Raw genomic sequence first — 20,884 nt, forward strand, 5'->3', positions numbered from 1 at the left:
TCAGTAAAATCAATTCAGCTGCTTACAGGTTCACTTTTATGTGTGCTTTGTTGGACCAAGGGCACAATTACTACTCTGCTGGTGTGAAACTTACTAACTATATTGAGAGGAACCATCTCTGTGACTGAAACTAACAGTTTGGGAATTTGTTAACTGTAAGTTGACTAGAATAATTCTTAGCTGACTCTAGAGAAGACTTCACACTTAACTCACCTGTGTGGCCTTTCAAGTGATGCATGTTTTTGGTAGCAAAGGTGGGAAATCTATGAAGAAGACAGACCTGTAAATGGGTAGGAAATTACTTATTAAACATTATTAAAATTTGGGTTAAATTCCAATAGTCTGGTTGAGATTCATTTTATGTATTTTTAAGTTGCCTTGAATTTTTAGTACTGAGTATGCTCTGAACATGCTCTTTCATGTTTTTCTTTTCATATGCTTCTGTTTCTCCCTGAACTGACTTGTAACTTAAATAAGCCTCTTGGATTTCACACAAGTATGTAGTAATACAAAGCATGAAAGTCAAGCAGCTTGAAAATAAATGGGAAAATAGAAATGATTTTCCCCATATTAGAGTTGAACACTGTGAAGATTCCTCAGTTTTGCTCCTTTAGTGAACATGAAGGACAGCACTAGAATCTCTACTGAATGATATATTAAATACTGGATTTCAGTCAGAGGGGATGGGAGAGAGCTTACAGAGAAGTACCTGTGTGTTCTTCAGCATACAAACTGTAATGAGATTCATTTTCTTCACTGTAATATATCTTTATACATGTATTTTTAACTAGACAATTACACTCTCTGATTGACTCTACCTGTACTTGAGAAACAGTCAGAATGACTATAAAACCAAAGGATCACTATATCATTCCCTATTACATTTCTGAAGTAATCTATGGCTTTTTTTTTTTTTGGGGGGGGGGGGGGGTCTTACATGGTTGAGTCAGCATTACAAATAATATGACCTGGCAAACCTCAGAAAAAGGTATGAGCTTTTGTAGGAAACAGGTAGCATAACCACCCAGCCTCTGGATATCATGTCTTTTTTCTCCTCTGTTGATGTTTGTTTCTCAATGCCCACATGGGTTAGAATAACATCATCAGCATAGGTCACCTTTTGTATCTGGGCAAGTGGAGGAAGATACGTTCTTACTTCATGCTACAGTAGTTACAGAGACATTGACAAAATTCAGAGTCTGGGTGCCATTGAAACCTGTGGCTCCTGTCTTCCGCATGCACGGTCAGACTGAAGTCTCTGGGACCTGAATGCAGTAGCAAATTAAGGTTTTGCTCCATAGAACCCCAAATGATGTGACACTATCAAAAAATTGTTATTTACAGAGAGCGGAAAATGAAGAAGTAAAAAGGCCTCTTAAGAACTGAAGTCAACTTCTCTTCCTTTAACTACATGTATCGTCTTTTATAATAAAGTTTCCAGGTTTACAGATTTTTTTTTTTTCCATAGAAAAGCCTGCAAATTTCTTTTAACAGAAAAATGACCTCCCTTAGAGTTTACGTGATTGAAAACACTTTAAAATAAACTATATTTCACTCCACCATAGCTCATTATATTTCCGTTTTATTTAATTTAGAGCAGTGTGGTTTGTAATCAATGAAGTTCCTTTGCTGGAGAGAAGGTTTAAGCTTCAGAACAAATACACAGCATTTTTTCATTTCCTTAGTCTTGTGCTGTAGGTGGTCAGTTCCAATTGCTGCATTTGGCACTGGAAGTTTGTTTAGTTTAAAGCCAAGTAAAACAGACAGAGAATAGCTAAATTGAAAAATTGAATTTAATATGGTAAGCATTATGCTGGAGTTTATATAATATCAGTGTTCCCTAGAGTTATATATTATTGTTATATAGTTCTTTGACACAGATTGATATGAACCAGAAGTGATTAAAGGACAGGTAGAAACATTAGGTTTGCTCTTGGGGAAAAAAATCCTGAAATATGGTGCAAAATTAATCTGGATGAGGAAAATGCTACCGCAGAGCTATGCTGATAGAGTGACAGTGGCTACATGTGGTTTGATAGTATCATGGTTGATAGAGTCATAATTCACAATTTGAGATGACATCAGGATTAAATGGTTTCTAGCTATTGGTTTATTACTGACACAGATACTACTTAACTTCCTTTACAGGAAAAAGAGAGAAGTAATTAGGTAAGGACAACAGTTTTTACTACTATTACATTATGTCAGAAGTTTGGGGGTGCACAGTGACATGTCCACATTCATTGACACCTAGCTCAATACACATCTCAGTGATGATATCCCAGACAACTGAGTAATAAGGGCAAACAGAGCAGTGCAATAGTTAGCTGCTGTTATGGCACAGAATCCTTCTAGAAAAAAAAACTGTTGCTTTTTTTTGTTTGTTTTTTTCCCCAGTAGTGCACTGGCTACTATTTGATGAACAATGATAAAATTACTTTTGTGAGGGTGTCTGTGGCACTATATAAATTCTGCACAACATTGCACATTTTGTCCTATGCTGGGAGAAATGCAAAAAGTCTTTGTTAGACCAAGCCCTGGGGCATATTTTAATGCCTTCGGATGGCCAAGACCTCTCATGTAGAAAACTACACTGATCTGTTGACTGCAGTGTAACCATGATGCTTCCAGGAGCTGAGAACCCAGCTCAGAGCTTCCATCTTTTATGACTATCATAACAAAAAACAGTCTTTTAAAAGACAAGCAGTTTGCTTAATGTACTTTATCTGGTTAGCTCTCACTGACCAATTCTTCTCAAAACCTGGGAATTTTGGAGTTAGTTATTTCACTGCTACTTACATGTAGTGACCCTGTATTTGAAGCATTGTGTATAAATAGAGAATTATCCTGCTTTCAAAAACAAACAACCAGACAAGCAAACAAACAGAAATTATCTCAGCTTACTGCAAAGATCACATCCTCAACAAGAATTTTCTCCCTTTATATTTAGGCAGCTGTAAGCCCAATATGAGCTTAGAGAGGAAAAAGAAAGTTGAACCTGGCCTTTTTTTTAGGGAGGGCCTTGGGTGGTTCATTTCCCGGAGTTTGGATGTCTGTCCACAGATATCTAACTGTTCAGAAAGCTCATAAACTTTCTGAAAAAGTGCAAGATGAAAATAAGTAAATTTGTCCAAATTTAGAATCACTAACAAGTGTTACTCCAAATTTACACCAGCAGAACTGTATACATTATTCCATATTTATAGTAACATATTATCAGATACTATTTTTCTTTAAAATCAAGGGTCTATGTCTGCTTACTTTGAATTCAAAGACAAAAATTCTAATCATGTTAAATGAGAGGAAGATTAGGCCTAAGTTTGCCTTTTTTTTTCCTGAATCATTATTAAAATGTTAAATGTTATAAAGCTTTTATTTTTCTTGACATCTAAGCAGAATAAGTAGATGAGCAAATGATTTTTCCAGTCAGCCTAGAAAAATGCTTGTCTTTTTAATATCAAAAAATGACAGCTTTGTAGTTCTATTCTCATTTTATCCATCACTTTTAATTGCAGAATAGAGAGCTACCTTCTCAAATGCTTGTAACTTCTGAGGTCATTTGTTCCACTGCAAAATGGATGGGAAAGACACTACGCAATGCTGTTTAATTCTAAAACTGCCTATATTGAATTTTTGCCTTTTGGAAGCTGTTATTTATTTTTCCTCTTATTCAGTCTGTGACCGATAGCTTTCATAATGGCCATAGTGACAACAAGAACAGAGATAAGGAAAATTATGGTATTAGGTCAGACATGAAAAAATGTGAAAATTCAGCAGTCTTTTATTTTGCAGACCTCCCTGTGATGAAAAAGAAATGTTATCTTCTTTCTGCAAAATTCTAACAAAGATGCTTGTGCTTGATTCTGGGCAAAATATCACAGAATCACAGAATCGTCTAGGTTGGAAGAGACCTCCAAGATCACCTAGTCCAACCTCTGACCTAACACTAACTAGTCCTCTACTAAATCATATCACTAAGTTCAACATCTAAACGTCTCTTAAAGACCTCCAGGAATGGTGACTCAACCACTTCCCTGGGCAGCCTATTCTAATGCCTAACAACCCTTTCAGTAAAGAAGTTCCTCCTAATATCCAACCTAAACCTCCCCTGGCACAACTTTAGCCCATTCCCCCTTGTCCTGTCACCAGGCACGTGGGAGAATAGACCAACCCCTACCTCACTACAGCAATCATCCTCGCTATCATCCTGAGGAGATACTTGTATCTCCAGCAATCAACAAACCCTTGAAAAATAGACAGAAACAGCAGCTAGCACATGCAGGGCAGCATTTAAAAGTCTCCTTTCTCATCCACCCAGAATCAAATGACTTTGGAATTTAAGCTTGAAAAATGAGAAGCTGCAAAGTTTAAGAAAAAGTCACTACAAGCACAGTTCAGTGGAAGAAATACTGAAAAGTACAGAAAGATATTCACAGTTCAGATTCATTTTTCTGAATCAAAGTCACATTGGCTGATGAACTGGTCACATAAGAGTATTCATTACAGATATTCTATTGATATGTAATGCAGGGGGCAAAGGCGGGGATGTTTGGAGAGGAAGAGATGATCAAATTTGCGGATGTGACACTACAGGTTTGGTTCTGCTATTTTGGATGTGTGCCTCTGCAAAAGGAGAGACCCTCTTACTGATGACAGGAATTAGTGCAGTAAGTGTTTGCCCCAGACAACCCGGGGATTATTTCCATTGTGCAAACAGAACAGGCCAAACAATGCTTAAATAGGGTACAGTCTACTGCAGAGGCTGCACAGACTTACTTTCAGCTCTCTCACTGTCACAAGTCATGGAGAATCCATGACAAGAGAAGCAGCAATTAAACGCAGCCCTAGAGCTACAGTACCTTGTCCCAGGACAAACAGATGCTCTAAGTTCAGTACGTTCTTGTGACAAAGTCCTTTACTACTATTTACTCCCATTGCATTCTCATTTGTGGTACATATTTATAGTGCTCTTACATTAATTTTCTGCTTTTTGTGGTTTTAATGGCAAGAAACATTGATGATTTGAAACATAATTGCATTGATTGTCTCTATTGTCAATATTCTCCATACTGATTTGAAATTCTTCAGCCAATATGCTATCACAGATTGGTGACGTTCTTTTGTTTATGTTTAATACAAATATTTTGAATTAGGACTATCTGCATCAGCTTGTCCCAGTATTTTCATGTTGATTTAATGTTGTTGAGTACAACTTTGCCTGTGTGGACAAGGAATCTGTACCAAAGGCTGAGGTTGGAATTAGTGGCTGTTCTGTGAGCAAACCTCCTGTGCAAGCCATTGCTCATATATGAGGACACAGATAACTGAGGCATGGGCAAGCTTTCTTTCTGTGAATTTCCCACTTAGCCTTATTCCAGCAGACTGCAGAGTAAATCATATGTTTTATGTAGGCTCTAGGGCATTGGTTCTGCTCTGTTCTTGGGAGGAAATCCACACAAGCTTTGCTATTCCAGTGTTACCATATTCCTCCCCTCTCTTTGTATACTTTCTATCTGACGCCAAATCTAAGTACACAGAAAATAAAACAGACTTGCCTTCCCAATGAAGAAATGTGAAGAACTGAAAGCATAGTCATTTTGTAATTGAGAGCTTTGTTGAAAGGATTTTCCCAAAGCTTCTTCCTCCTTCAGCTCATCTCAATTAATTTGCAAATCTAGAGGTTCACTTTGAGCACAGTACTTAAAGAAAACTGAAACTCAGGAAGGGACTGTAGATGTCGGTCTGAATTTCACTGAGCTCTAATCTGAAATGACTTAGAGAAAATGGATCCTAACCAAGTGATCCTTTTCAATCACACATAATAATATGCTATATGGTGATCTCTTAAACCTCAAAACAATTTCATCAAAGGTTTTTCAGTATTTGGAAAAGTTAATTTTTTCACACCTTTAGTTGTACGTTTTCTTGCTTCTGTTTTTTGGCCATAGTGGCTTAATGGGAATGTCTACAATCATCATAGGAGTGCTCCAGTCTGGAAGCTGATAGACAAAGACCTATAATGAATATTATGAGACTGACTTCAGCACTTTAATCAATTGATTTAAAAGCTTGGAAATCTCAAATAATTACCATTCCCAGGGGAACTGTGGCTGTCCTAGGATTCCTATGTTCTGTTTGGTGTGTTGATTTGTTCACTTCATATTCATACAAAAGCAAGTTAAAGCTAGGCTCACAGGCAGGCAGCCAGTATCTCAGTGGATATCAACATAAGCTATGAAGTTGGAGAACTAATTTGCTCACTATACAGTCTATGTGATTTCAGTGAATAAAAAATGTGAATTTATCAGCCCTAAAATACAAGTAGGTCTTTCCAGGATCCTCAATTTACTTCTGCAGTGTGCTTTTCCATTGCCAAAAGGAGATTCTAAAGTCTACTGCAGATTGAGGTCAAGAAAAGGGGATCTCCCAATTTCAGTATTTGGACCAAGCTGTAATGGATAACCATGGTAATATATTCAGAGGGACCAAAACAGCCATGGATAAAGTTACAGTATCACTAAAGTTGACTTCTTCCTTTACAGTATTTACTCTTTTATTTACTTATTTATTTTCATAGTAGTTTTTTCATATTGTACCTAGCATAGGAATCTTCAACAATTCTAGTAGAGGGAAACACATCTTCAGAATCTTACTGAAGTGCAAATTTTGGAGAGTTTTAAACTCATTTCCATATTTTGCCTAAATGTCCCTCTGTTTCTGTCATGGCTGCACTCTGGAATCCACTACACAGCCTACTGGTAGTATTGGTATACCCAGTATCTTTTATAGGGAAATTGGTATTAAATGTGACTTTTTATTCAATTCTTTTTTGAAAATAAACAATACTAAATACCATTTTGTAAATAACTCTTAAAAAAAATGTTAGGCTCACTCTAGACTTCTAGCTTTGTAGTAGCGGAAAAGTGTATTACTTTGATATTGATGGAATTTTTTACTCATTTGAAAAACATGACAGAATTATCCAACATACATTTAGCAAGAGCAGATGATGTTATTATTGTAGTGATAAATTTTGCGTGCTTCCCTGCTGCTTTTACTGCTGTTTTGGTGTGTGGTGTTCAGTTCTCAAATGCAGCAGCTTGGGTATTTAACATTAGCCTCGGTATATGGAGTAATCTTAATTCTCAAAATCAAGAAAAAGTTGTCTTATTTTTCAGTTATGTGTTTATTTTAGAATTATTTAATTGTATGTAAGACCTACCATTGCTCTGCTCTATGATACTATCACTCTGTTACCATGTACTTTGGGTAATAATTGTGCTCTGTAGTATCAAGGCAAGACTTTTATCAGAACAGTTATTTTCATTATTTTACACCAAACATATTCTAAACAAGTCTTCCAAAGCTGTAGGGTAACAAAGAATGACATTTATTGTGAGCATTTTGTATCACAAGTTCCAGCAATCTGAGTATACCTGTTAATTGCTCCCTCCAGATATTTATTGATCAACTGCTGTTGTCTCATTGTTCTCCTGCCATTGACAATTACTTTCCTCAGCATAAACAACATATTTCTTTGTTTAGTATTTCTAAAAAAATAAAGATTTTTTCTAACTTAGTCAATGGATTTGTTATGATAATGTGTTTTAAATTCACTGTAAGCAATTTTGTTGATGTAAGTATTATGAGATACCCTATAAATGAAATTGTATTGTATTACAAACCTGTCCAGTAGATCAATAGATATTATGAAGGACCAAGCTAATTTATTTCTCCTTCTTCTTAAGTGAAAGTCTAAATAGTCTGAGACTGGAGCATATATTTGAACAATCTTTGAAGAGAAAATTTCTCTTTTGAATAAAATAGAAAAAAAAAATGATCAAGAAGAAGATAGCTAGAGGTTTAACAGATTATAAAGCTACAGAAAGTGCTACAGACCAAGGGTGGCAATTACAACTAAGAGCTAGAGTTAACTGGGAGCCTCTTATTTTTTGCATTTTTCTCTGGCTTCGAAAATCTTTTTGTGTCACTCTGGAATGAAAGCCAAGTGCACAAAAGCTTTTGCCAAACATGGGACTTTGGCAAAATGTTCATGTTTGGCTCAAGAAACTCCAGTTTTCCATCTTCTACTCTCATCAAGAAGTCTATTGTAGAGCTTAGAAACAATTCTGTCAAAATTTCATCAAAGTATTTGCTTCCAAAATGTTCCAGTTTTGGCATAATGTCAGTTGGAGCAGAAAATATTTAATTGAAAAAATTCTGACTAGTTCCATAAATGTCATTATATTCATTAGGTACATATGTAACAGTAGCTGAATTAGCTATGTGTTTACACACATCAAGTCATCTGAAATATTATGAAGTCAAACAGGGCCCAAGGGTTGGCTGAGTAAGTGTCATAAATTTTAGTAACCCTTGATCTTAACTTCACGCTCATTAGAATATGTCTGTGAACAAAACTAACTGAAACATCAGGAAATGGTCAGAACACAAATGAAAAGCATTAGCAAAAAAAAAAAAGAACGCATTTAAATTAATTTAGAATAATGCATTAGGGTGACTGGCAAATTAAATTGATATCCAAGTCCTGACATACTTTTTTATTTGAAACTATTACAAAATTATTTATCAAATGAATTAATTTTCTGTTGATGGTAATATTAGCTTTTAAGGAACACATGAAGACCTAAAATAGTTTACTACAAGGCTTTAGGGATCATCATTCCAAACCCTCTAATGTTATTGTAACTGGGAACGTTTTCAATGAATATAATTATGTTGTATTCATGGTAAAATATATATAAATGAAATTAAAATGAGAGTTTTTTGAAGTTTTTGTACTTTATCTGATTAGTCTGCTGTCTCTCATGAAAGCAGTCAAGTCTTCTCAATCTTAGGTTGAGATGAAGAAATAGTGGATAATACTGAGCCAGTTACTATTGTATTCATATGTAATTTCTTCTATAGTTTCTTTCTGGGTTTGTGTGGTTGCATGTGCATTTATTCCACATGTCTGAGGTCCTCTCTCTTTCTCTCTCTCTCCATCTGAAGACTTACAGGCTTTGGTTGCTATTTCTCTCCTGAATGACTGGGATGGCATATGATGGTGATATGAAAAATGCATAGAAATTAGATGGCCTGAAGAAATTGGTAGGAGCTGGCAAAATCTTTTTCCTCCAAATCCACTGTATGTCTTTGCTTTTTCTTCTTTTGAAGCTACTATTCTGTGATGTATGATAGTATTCTACAAGATATTTGCAATACTTTTTTTTTTCTCTGCAGCATACACTATCAAAGAATCACTTCCTATATAGAGCTCTTCTTTCAAACTTGTCAAGCACATTTCGTGTTTCTTAGACATCTTTTAAAATGTTGGTTTGTAGTACCACTCATTATGCTGACATACCTTGTATAAAAGGATAATAAATGCTATTTTCTAATGGACTGCAATTGTTCTCTCCTGTTCTCTCAAGGGACCATGCTCTTAGAATATTGCTGAAGCCAAAGGAGAACATCTTTATGAGACTAGCAGAGAAGACCACTCATGACTACTACTCTTTGTCTGAAAGGACTTCTATAAGGCAGACTGTCCTTCCAAACGGCCACCAGAAGTATCATCTGGTACAAAAAGTAGGCCAAAATCAGGCTGCTCAGATGAGAAAAACTGTACCAGAAACAGAACGCAAATAAAGAGAAAACTTATTTGCACAGGAATGCTGGCAGAGTTGTTACTCAATAACTAAAAATACAGCTTTAAAACTGGTTACCTTCATAAAAACTATATATCTTATCTAGAATTAAAGCTGCTCTAATTTTAGCTTACTTTCCTCCCAAATTGACATTAAACTACCTTAAGCTCACTTAAACTGTGATTAAGATGGTTTATCTAATGGATTTTAAATAATTTAATGCAAAAGTTAGTGTAGACTTTGATACACTATTATTTACTTCCTATACAGAAGAAATTCTGGTTTCAAAAATATTCAGATTAGTATTGCTCTTGTTTTGTTGCTGTAAAACAGGGACTGCAAGATGAGGCAGAGATGGACAAATGAAAGGAGCTAGTACCTGGGCTCCAGTGAAAACAGTAATTATTGTTCCCCTTCAGCCAGCCAGGAAGCTGCCCATCACTAGGAGAGTGCATGTTCATTTGGGTACTTAAGGTTCCATTAAGACAGAACAGTCCAGGAGCAAGTCATCCATAAAAGGACTCTACAAGCACATGTAAGTAAATAGGGCTATTCTACTTAGACCTGTATTTTTACCTTGCTGTAGGAGACAAAATGAGTTAGTGTCCACTAGTGATGAAGAGCTAGAACACAGTTGTTTGGCGAAGTCTGGGCAGAGAGGTGACACTTAGGAAGAGAGATGAAAGGTTTCTGGTTATGAATTACACAAGTCTGTTACAGAATATCTGGAGAGAAGAGCCCTTTATTTAGACAGGAGTAAACCTGCCAGTGTAACTGCGCTATGAAGTCCACAAGGACAGTACTCTAGTAGATACATAGCATAGCACTGTACTGTTCCGGAAACTGATGTGAAGCACCCATGCTACTGGTAGGGCTTATAGATGAGGCTTTTTAGTAAAAAGAAGATAAGGCCATGACTACAAAGCACCCCCTTTTGTTCACAGGTGTGTTCTAATGAGCATGACCCTTTGGCATATCAGCCACTTCTCCCAGTTTTGTGTCATCAGCAAATTTTTCTGAGGGTACACTCTGTCCCATTATCCAGATCAGTTTGTATTCATCCATTTGTACAAAGTTAAACATTTATACTACTGTTAGAACTTTCTCAAATCAGAACCTAAATCTTGAGGTCTGAAGCTTAGTTTAGAAAGTCACTTTAGTCTGTAGAAAGCTGTATTTGATATGTAGGTAAAACAAAAATATAAAATTGATGCTGAAGAGCTTGTACTTGACATGATTTTCAACAGTACTTCTCTAACTTCATAAATACTGAAAATAAATCAAGTTCTTTTTATATCACTCCTAAATAGTGACTCAACTGTGTAATTATAAGCACTGAAGGCTGGCAGTTTCAGCTTGGATGTTTATCTGATGTAAATGAATTATTCTCTTGGTTATGCAGAATAGGCTCAGATTATACAAAACAGGTGCAAAGATCTCACAAGAATATTTACTTTAGTTAACATTTCAATATTTCTACTTCAGTTCCACCTCAGGAGAGAAAAAGAGCAAACAAAACAATTTAAAATAAATATAAAGGATTTGCTTCAAATCTCAAAGTTTCTGTTTAGGTTCCAGTTTTGGTGTAACACTGGAGTGACAAATTTTCATTTCTGAGACATACACAAACTGTACGTAAATATACCAAACCTCAAATGTAAACACCTAACAGACCTGTCAAGTCTTAAGCACTAAGCACAAAACCTGAGGCACCTTGCCTGACTGTCCTCTGCTTCTGATACCTTCAACTCATATCATGCTAAGAAGCCACTGCCTTCCTCCTTCTCCAGAACCACATAGGCCAGACACGGCTCCTCACATCACTTATGTAGAGCTGGCTCCTCGGCTGCAGTCATCTGCCAAACTTCTGCGACACTGGCAATCTATGTCAGATTGGAAGTGTGCATAGAGATGTTCAGAGATCTGTCACTGACACCACATCTCCTGTCCCCAAGACAAGGCACCCATAGCCCCCAAGAACTCTATGGAATCTAACTTTGTAGAGAAATATTGATTTGCTAGCACAATTGAAAAAACTTTCTGAAGTGTATGATAATATATAATATATACTTCTGTTCCTTCACCAGTCTAACTTATCATGTGGTGTTGAGGGTGAGGTCTAACTGGAATTAGTATTCACAACACTTCACAGGACATAGTCTAAGATTAATTTAAATGATGTTATGATGAAAATGAAGAAGGGACCAACCAAAGTCTTCAGAAATTTAGTGAAGATACAAGAGAATATCTGTCTCTTTAGTCATTGTTGACATGGTTTCTCCATTGGCAGCTTCTTTGTACTTTAGGGGTATGAAATTCTGTGTTGTGTGATTAGTCATTAAGTCTGTCTGTTGTGTTGAGGCCTTGATATCACTGGAGCTCTGGTAGCTGTAGGGCTTGTCTCAGCCCAGGTTTAGGTCTTTACTTTCAATCTGTTGGAGTGTAAAGTGTAACTAAACAAGAATGATCATTTTTACTTTCCCTATTCATTTCATTTTAGAAAGGCTTAAGTGAAACTAGGTGAGTTGGGCCCTGTATCTTACATGTTTTCCATTGAAGGATATTTTCATATAGGAACTTAGATTGCTAAAAAATGATTAGCTTAATTCCTGTTGAGACATAGTAGAATTCCAATTGCCCACCTGAAAAAAAAACATATCATTTTATCATTTTTTTAGTGTTTCTATGCTGCAAGAAGCTCTGCTATTAATGGAAGTGCAGATACATCTCATGAGTATATAATAAACAGAAAATATGCTACCCTACCCTTTTCAAAAGAACTAATCAAGTACTACAAGGAAAATGAATGTAAATAAAATATTGATTAAGAACTAAAAGGATTTTAATTATATTACTTTCAGAAATAATTTAATTTAACCTAAATACACAACTGGGAGCAGATACTTTGCCTTAGCATTTTTCAAATTGCTAATTAAAATTTCCAGGAGGAAATTCAAGTTTAGTGACTGGATTTTAAACATAAATAATGTTTGCTTCTTTTCATAATAGTTTTATGAAGGTTTATGTAGTGCCAAAATGTAATACTGCATGCATGTTCTTTTAAAAATAATCAGATAACCTGGATGCTCTGCACAAACACTGTGGGTATAAAGCAGTTCTTAATTAAGAAAACTTGAAAATTAAAGTGTGATTTTGGTTACATATCTGTCATGTCTTTTTTATATAGATTTGTATCTACGTTGTTTATGGAATTCTTTAGAGATAATTGCTTTTTGGTAAGATAAAAGCAATTATAATGATGGAGCACTCTTTGTGTTTCTGTTGCCACTGAGTAGCAATTTTACTATTTATCTGAAAAGAGATGAATCTGATTCTTTATTCTTTGCCATAAAGACTTGTTCCAAAACCCAGTGATGTAAATGGAAATTACTCATCACTCTCTAATTTTGTATAGTTTTTGGCTCTCAGGGCCACTTCCTACTTTACACCATATTATTTATTAGACTGCTGATTACTTTCATATACACCAAATGGACTGGGACTACAATAATAAAGAGGTACAACATTTTGAAGATTTCTCTGAAGAATCTTTTAAAACTGTAAGTTCTTTACAGAATCTTGAGGCAAGCTGATCAAAATTTAATTAATGTCCTTTCACCCTCTTTGGATGTAAAGAAAAGTGCCAAGATAAAGGGGAAAGGAGGCTATTGAGTTACCTGTCCAAACACTTCAGAAAAAAAAATAAAAAAAAAAAAGAAGAGTCCTCCTCTGATATTCCTTAACCTTTGATTAGGAAGCAGTAGCAAAGAGTCCCCTTTATGCCAAGATAGAGGACTAGAACATATAATGGAAATACAACAAAATTCAGAAACACCCTGAAGAAAATTATGACAGAGAAGAATGATGTGTCCCATTAGTCAGTGCTTCCTCTCTTGGTTCATTATGTCTACGCGTCATACAGCATGTGACATACAATTTATATGCAATTTGAAAATTTTCCTTAAAAATATACAATGAATATCTATGCTGCAATTGTCAGTTTGCCTGTCCAGCCCTCCTTGCATATTTTGATTCATTTTCAACCAACTTTTCAACCAATTTGACAAGTAGATTTAGGGGTCTCAAAATATGAAAATCAGAAGAAGAAACAGAAAATCTATTAGAGCCCCTAATAACCTACAGCAAAGTTTCACAAATCACTAGATACTACAGGATCTGTAAAGCACACCAGTGTTGTGACTCCAGCCAATGGAAAGCTTTGGTCTAATCACACTTTTCTTAGACACCAGAAACCTGGAACCATGCATCTGAAGAAACCAGGTTTCACTACTCTGTTGATAATGGAAAGAATTGTTTATAAGAGATGCATAGTTTAAACATGATGGAATTTACATATTATTGGAGTTATCTGACCAACATAAAAATGACTGTCATTTTACCATTTTTCTTAAACACAGGTAAGCTTCGGACTATGTCCTGTCTTCTTCCATAGGCATCTGGTACTGGCCACTGTCAGGGTTACCGAGCTTGAGGGACCTTTGTCTTGAACAAATACGTGTGTTCCACTGTCCCTGTGACTTACTGACTGAAATATGAACAACCGAAAATTAATTTTGGCCACTCAGCACTCTGCAACCATTACGATCCTTCACACATGGTACTTCTGCAAGAGTAAGGTTTAAAAATGAAACTCTTTTTCTTTGTAGGCACTAGAGATGCAAATTTGGTGGGTCAGAATCTGAAGGCTATCTCCTCAACTGCTCTTTCTGCAACTTAATGCTTCCTTTGCACTTTGAAGTAGTTGTATTTAAGCTGCTATGTGTGCATACAGAATGATCTCTCAGGATGAAAGGTAATATGAAACTAAAGACTTTACAACATAATGCCTGAAAGAACTAAGGAAGTAGTGGAGATGCACTATTATTCACCATTAATCATTCCAGCTGGCTACACCTGTGTTAAAAATTTGTGTGCGTGTATTTACAAAATACACAAGTGTGCAAAGACTGGAGACATGGAGAGTGCACTGACTGACTTTCTTGTGTACATTGAGTGCATGTGAGGCTACAACTCAAGTAAACGAGAATGACATTGGAACGTGAAGTGTAAGCTAAAGGGAGTGTTTGAACTGCTTGATGTTCAGTGATGTATGGAGCTGACATTTGCAAACGTATGTTAGATATTCTGTTTTCATTTCTTGACCCTGTCTGTAAAGCAGTCCCTTCACCATCCAGGAAAAAGGAAGAAGAGGAGAATTCTGAGAAGTAAACTGCACTTGACATTCTTTAGTAGGCAAGTCTACAATTCTAACATTTGTCTGCCTCCAATCATCTAAACTTTACATATACAAAATCTAGAAACATAATAATATATTATGTATGCTTCATTATGTGGAATTTTATTTTAAAAAAAATATTTCTGTAAGTCTTTAAGTATGGCTTCTTATTTCTCATTCATTAATGCTAAATTAATATTGTTGTAAACTGATCTTAACACAATTCAGTATCTTGTTTTACATTAAAATCAAAAGCAATTGGGCACTTAATATTTCTTTTGATCTGGACGGCAGTTTCTATTCTAATATTAAAAGATTTTTGTCATTTACATTTTTTCCCTCAAATTCTTCTGCTTCACAACTTTAAAAAACAGTAAAATAATGTCCTAGTGGAGTATGAGAGCAGGAATAGATCTGAATTTGTGAGACATTTAGATCCTACAGTTATTCAAGACACATGAGTATGTCAGACAATGATTATCATAAGTGAGGACTATAGAACCTCACTGGGCAGTCAGTAGTAAATGCTACACTGTGGTTCCAATTCTATTCTTTAAACATGATCAACTAGAGCATGAAGAACCTTTGGAGAGGCTAGAATAGAACAGAATAGAACAGAACAGAATAGAACAGAACAGAATAGAATAGAATAGTTCAAAGCTCATCTAGTCCAACTGCCTGACCACTGCAGGGCTATATAAATATATATTCATCACTCAAACAAACTGACTTCAAACAAAAATGTTATAACTCAACAGACAATCTAAATCTAACATGGTCATACATTTGATTTTTGATCTGTCAATGTAAAATAAAAGTTATCTAAATATTAGATAACTCTTTTTAAAGTAAAACTCTTTAGTTTTACTCTAAAGCATGCTTGCTTGGGATCACAAAAATGCCTCTTAAAGGATAAGAAAAACAGAAAAAAATGTTATAAATCAGTATGCCAAGTTCAAGGAAGGTCATAATTTACAAAAATAAAACAAAACACTATTTATTAGACTATTCCATTTGTTTTGTAATTTTCATTCAACCTCAGTTTCTATTTAGTTCCTCATTCTGTCCCTCTATTGACAGAGGCTGATGAATATATATTTTTGTAATTTTCTTTGAAATCTGCACAGAAAACAGGACTGAACCCTAAATTCAAATAAATCACTGCAAAGACTCACTGGCTGACAAGTATGTCTTGCCTGAATGTGCCTGGTTGCTTGCACATGTGTCTAATCATTCATGTGGCTGACAAGGTATCATCTTAACAGCCCAAAAAAAAAAAGCCTATAAACTGTGACCCAGATGTGGACTTCCTATAGAAACATTTAATTTCATGAACTGCTCTTTAAGGTGAAGAGAGCATGTCTACCAAAAGACAAAAAGAAAAAATAAGAGGAAAAAAGCGTGGATTACATCAGTGGGGGAACATATATCCCATATTCCCTGAGGTTTGTGGTAAGATTTTGGTTGTTTCATGTGAGTAGGATGAATCCTACAAAGAAAGTTCTCATCAGTATAGACTTATTTGTTAAATCCATTTTCCTCGACCATTTCTACTCTTTGGCCATCTGTTCTGTAGAAGAAGCTTAATGATTGATTCGTTGTGTCAAAGCAGCTGCAATGAATTACACTCATGAGGGACAGTGTAGGAAGCACCAAAGATTTCTTTTCCTCTTTTTCTGTACATCATATGGCTTTTCTTCTCTTTTCTCAGCAGTTTTGTCTCATTCAGCTTGGCCATATGGTTGAAGTGACTGAAACATCCTAAACACAGGCAGAGACATTACCATTATATCCAGCAGCTGTTAGCCACAAGCTGCCCCATCATACATTTTTATTCATGTCCCTGAGCCAAGCAGGTGAGTTACACCTCTACTTAAAGCATTCAGCCTTCAAATTCTTCTAAATGGAACTGGGAAAAGGACAATTACCAACTGAATGCCTAGAAATGCCTCTAACAGAGTTTCCCAGTCTTTCTGTAGCTGAGAAATACTAGAGAAAATTCTCATGTTTTCTGCCCCACAAGTAAGGTGACAAGTAGGCACCCATGAGCAAGGTGTTTGCATACTAGCTGCATGGAACAGAAGTTACTTTTCCCTCAGAACAAATACCTATGTGAGAATATGGATCTATATATTCACAAATTACATCACACGGTGAGCTGACAAGATTAAACATAAAGAAAATATTAATCATGCCTTGCTTATTAGTGTGAGGTAACACTTGCTTTTCTTTACATAGCCCTGCAGAGTGGGAGGAGACAACTGTATGCTGCTGTATGCTGCCTGTGAGCTGGAACGATACTGGGTGGTGGGAGTGGTTGTGGGATACTCATTGGGAACGTGCAGGGGTAAATATTTAGGTGAGCACATTATCACAGTGTCTGCAAAATGCTGTGCATGGGTAGGGGATCTGTGTGAAGGTGAATATAGTTTAGTTATAGAAATATAACTAAAATGACAGTGGCTGAAAGAGGCTTGTAAGAAGGACAGGTAGGATACAAATGGCACCGTGCCACTGCTGACTGGGAGAAGACAGGAAGAAAACTGGACCAAGTCAATTGCTGCTCCCAGAAAAGAAGGTGCAGAAGCCAGGAGAGAAAGGAGATAACCAGTCTAGAGCCACAGTTTATCTGAGGTGTGTTCTCACAGTGCCCCAGTATTCACAGTAACCTGCCCTGGAAAGTATACAGCCAAAGGTGTCTGTATTGCAGTGCCTTAGATACGTGATGAACAACTATTAGCAGGTGTTAATAGGTTAGTAAGTAGGTTAGTAGGTTACTTCATAGAGTAGTAACTAGGCACTACCTATTAGTAGATAATGATGCTAGTTAATAATAATGAATAATTGTGGCTATTTATACAAAAAGCAGACACCGAAGTATTTTCTAATTGCCTAATGTGTCATAAACCATTGTGCTTATTTCTTGAAAAGATGGCACACAAATACTGAATAGTCACAAAGGGGTGTTCATAAACCAGCAGAGGATCAGAAGAATACTTGCAAAAAAAATGTTCAGAGCCTAATTTCAGGCATTACATGGATTCACAGAAAACTGGAGTTTATTTGGACACTATTTCTGAACACAAAAAACACATTCTGTCTCTAAATTATTAATGACAAATTATTCACGTAGTCCTGACAGGATGGATATGGTACTTGCTTTGCCTTTTCAACTCCTTGTGCTCTCCTTGCTGCTGGTTACTTTTTATGTGCATTGTGGCATATTTTGAGATTTAATAACCTCCACTGATGGGAGAGATGGGTGAGGAGGCAAGGAATTTCTCAAATAAGAAGGCTACTTGGGCTAACAAAGTCAAATTCATGACTGCCAGCACCACTTCTTTCTGTACAACTGTGCTTTACTCCTGCAGAAACTATTAAACCTGCCAAATATTTCTTTGGTTATTCCTTTTTTTCTGTCTCCCTCAAGTTGAAAGATTCATAGCCAATCAGATAAGGTCCCTGTATGCGAGCTAATGAGGTTAATATATTATCTGCAAATATGTGAAGACTGAACCAGGAACTTAGCTATTGAGACCTGTTCACAAGGAAAGTCAATCCCATTTTGTAGCTGTGGCTTTCTTGATCTTACTATCTTACCTTTTGTTTTTCTTTATTGTTGGTTTTGTTGGTGGTGCTGTTTGGTATAAGACACCTGCTCCACTTTCCTTTCTGAAATATAGAAGAAAGGCTTGCCTATGCTCTTTATTTAGATTCTGTAAGGCATTTAAAAGAACGTTCTTCCTTATTTTTTCTTTATTGCCTGGCTTATGATTGGAGTGTTTACCATCCTGCACTGTACGCTGTTGTCTTACATTTTGTCGTTACATTTTCTTTATGTTCTTATCACTGTATTCTGTAGACAACAATTGTCAACAAAAAGAGTAAGATTAGAAGAAATTGATTTGAAATATAGGAGAGAAGACAGATACGGTATTTCTGAAATGCAGGGAGTATATCAGGTACATCTAATAACACAAAAACTTGCATAAGAATCACTTTATGAACATTCAGATCCATGTCGTGTTGGATGGGGGTCACTGAAGTAATTTTAACTGTCACATTTCACATTAGAGTGTTATAATGGAAATGATTCCTCCTCTTATGCCTGAGTTATGAAAAAATGTGGTTATATTATGCAAGCATTAATTGTACATAGCATTTCTGTTACTAGAATTTTTCCTTGTATTACTGGAATTTTTCAATTGCTATTATCTTTTCAAGTATTTTAATTAGTGTTTAATTCCTGTATTTACTATCTTTGCGAAGTTTGAGATCAGTGTAGACCATCATATGAATTTTTCTTTTATTCCTCTTCATATAACTTTACTAGGAAATCATAATCTATTTATGACATTGCCCCCCCACCCATTCCTACCTCATTATGAATCTTGTTCTTTTTTGGTCTTTTTCCATAACAACAAAAGGTATGGATATTAATAGTCCTACTGCTCCAAATACAGAAATAATTCATAATGTTAGACTCTGAAATCCTGGCTAGAGAAGAAAAACAAGTCAGATGTCCAGATAAAGTCTGACTCAAAGTTTTTGGAAAACTGTGGAAAAGTTTACGGAGATTTCAGATCAATCTCAGATTCTTGTCAGAGAAGAGCAGTAAATACTAACTTACTGATATGGCTGATGTTTGTGTGTGCCACCAATAAGAAACGTTAGGGAATACACACATTTGTAGAGAAACTCATTAAAGTCTCTCCCTCCTTCAGCTTAGAAACACATTAATTTTCCATCCATTCTTTCTCATTACAATTCTGAAATTATCATAAACATTGCAAAAAGAAAAATATGTCATGTCCTTTTCTAGTTAGAGTCTATCATAAAAGGGGAGTACTTTCAGAGACATTCTTTGCTCTATTGTACATAAAAAATGAACATTTTTTAATGAACATTTTAATTCTTGAACTGAATTCTTTTACTCTAAGAAATGTTCATAAAAATCTCCCAGCAATCTGGGGGGGGAGAACAACATCATGGGCTATTACAAAAAGACTTTTACTATAACATTTACTACACATACTATTACAAAAAGACTTTTACTATAGTTTTCTTTCAGTGATCTGTTAGTCTGAGCAGTTCAGAGGTAGGCATGTTCAGTCAGTCATCAGAGAAATGACTCGTATAATTCTCTTACTTGTCGTCCCTTTTAAGCAAATGGGAAGGATAGCAAATGGTTTCTAAATCACTCTTAGAGGCTGGTCTCCTAGTCCCAATATCTGAGATGCACTCCTGTGCCTTATGCTTTAGATATAAATGTAGTGACCATCCATCATTGTAGTAGAAGAAGGTGTGGCAACCAGTAATTCTTTGTTTTCCTCTGGTGCTACCCTTTCAGTGAAAAGATAAGAAAGTAATTGTTAAAACCACAACATCAGATTGCTGTTTGACTTGGAACTCTAGTTTAAACTAGACGAGTTGTTTGACTGGGATGAAAGACAAATAGGAAAGCAGAAAATGAATTATGGAAAGACTTAAGAAGTAGTGAACTGCAGTTTTGCTGTACTCAACTTGCTGTTTGCACTGTCTGTACAAGTATTACTGTATCACCTTAACTGACAAGTTTTTCCTATACTACAGGCTAAATAAGAACTCAATTAGGAAAAAAAAATATCCCCTAACTTTGGACAGCCTCTGTAAAATAATATCTTTCTTAGGGAAGGCACACATCTAATTCTAAATTACTTAAATCCCTTCTTGGAATGGATAAGATCATATATGTCTTTTTTGTTTTGTTTTGTTTTTTTCTCCTTTTGTAGGAGACAGGCTTGAATACAATGGAAACCGCAAAACAAAATTAATCAAAAATTTACTGCAGTGTTTGCTGGAGTATATATGACCTAATTAAAAACCATCTTGATACCCAAGAATGTATGTGAAGTAACTAATGTGGTTGCTCCTGAATGTACAAGCCACCTCATTGTTCACACCCACCCAGTTGTTTAGTCTTACCGCAGGCATTCCTGTATCTGCTGCACTATGTGAT

General features: G+C 35.8%; 1 protein-coding gene across 5 annotated transcripts in view; it reads right to left on the reverse strand.

The window, feature by feature from the left end:
• LOC310903941 (uncharacterized protein) overlaps positions 1-20,884 on the reverse strand; it is a 216,787-nt gene that overhangs the window by 18,001 nt on the left and 177,902 nt on the right. The window contains exon 3 of one of the 5 annotated variants that reach the window (XM_083848040.1): positions 214-280. The exons of the other annotated variants lie outside the window; for them this stretch is intronic. The gene's annotated coding sequence lies outside the window, so the exon portion shown is untranslated. The remainder of the gene's footprint in view (positions 1-213; positions 281-20,884) is intronic. 5 annotated transcript variants of the gene reach the window in all.

Source organism: Anser anser (assembly GCF_964211835.1).
Source record: "Anser anser genome assembly, chromosome: 9".
NCBI lineage: Eukaryota > Metazoa > Chordata > Aves > Anseriformes > Anatidae > Anser > Anser anser.